Here is a 1,118-nt window from a genome sequence, read left to right on the forward strand (position 1 = left end):
CATAGTTTTGATGTCTTCACTATTATTCTACAATGTAGAAAATAGTAAAAAATATAGAAAACCCTTGAATGGGTCGGTGTGTCCAAACGTTTGACTGGTACTTTATGTACATTTTTTATTTTATACATTTTAGAATAAGGGTGTAACGTAACAACATTTGGAAAAAGTCGAGGGGTCTGAATATTTTCCGAAGGCACTGTATATAGCCTGGTCCCAGATCTGTGCTTTTGCCAACTCCAATGTCATTTTCAAGCTTAAAGGCAATTCCATAAGAAGTTGTCAAGAGCCTGGCACACAGGCCAGGGTATCTCAAGAGCCTGGCACACAGGCCAGGGTATCTCAAGAGCCTGGCACACAGGCCAAGGTATCTCAAGAGCCTGGCACACAGGCCAGGGTATCTCAAGAGCCTGGCACACAGGCCAGGGTATCTCAAGAGCCTGGCACACAGGCCAAGGTATCTCAAGAGCCTGGCACACAGGCCAGGGTATCTCAAGAGCCTGGCACACAGGCCAGGGTATCTCAAGAGCCTGGCACACAGGCCAGGGTATCTCAAGAGCCTGGCACACAGGCCAGGGTATCTCAAGAGCCTGGCACACAGGCCAAGGTATCTCAAGAGCCTGGCACACAGGCCAGGGTATCTCAAGAGCCTGGCACACAGGCCAGGGTATCTCAAGAGCCTGGCACACAGGCCAGGGTATCTCAAGAGCCTGGCACACAGGCCAGGGCATATCAAGAGCCAGACCAGAATATATCAAGAGCCAGACCAGAGTATATCAAGAGCCAGACCAGAGTATATCAAGAGCCAGACCAGGGTATGTATATTATTATATTGACCTGACATGGAGTTTGGTGGAACATTGATACTAGAAAGACAATAGAACGATGCAGAATTCAATTGCATTTTCTTTACCATTCAATTCTTACTTTGTAATTCTGCGTTGTTGGTAAAGGGCTCGTCAGTAAGCATTTCACAGTAAAGTCTACATCTGTTCTATATGGCACATGTGACAAATACAATTTGATTTGATACCATTTTCACAATTATATCCCATTTTCCCAATAAATGGTTTTGTCTTTACCAATAATAAAAGGGCCTCAAACAAACAAGCATGTTGTGT

The 1,118-nt window shown here is 45.1% G+C and overlaps 1 long non-coding RNA gene across 2 annotated transcripts; it reads left to right on the forward strand.

Moving 5' to 3' along the window:
• The first annotated feature begins 249 nt into the window (after positions 1-249).
• LOC127928224 (uncharacterized) lies at positions 250-746 on the forward strand. 2 transcript variants are annotated; one of them, XR_008130955.1, is made up of 3 exons: positions 250-394; positions 455-574; positions 605-746. It is a non-coding gene; the product is annotated as an uncharacterized LOC127928224 (long non-coding RNA). The 2 variants fall into 2 exon arrangements; XR_008130956.1 differs by having other exon boundaries at positions 276-424.
• Positions 747-1,118: the final 372 nt, after the last annotated feature.

This window comes from Oncorhynchus keta, unplaced genomic scaffold, assembly GCF_023373465.1.
Source record: "Oncorhynchus keta strain PuntledgeMale-10-30-2019 unplaced genomic scaffold, Oket_V2 Un_scaffold_2376_pilon_pilon, whole genome shotgun sequence".
Classification (NCBI taxonomy): Eukaryota; Metazoa; Chordata; class Actinopteri; order Salmoniformes; family Salmonidae; genus Oncorhynchus; species Oncorhynchus keta.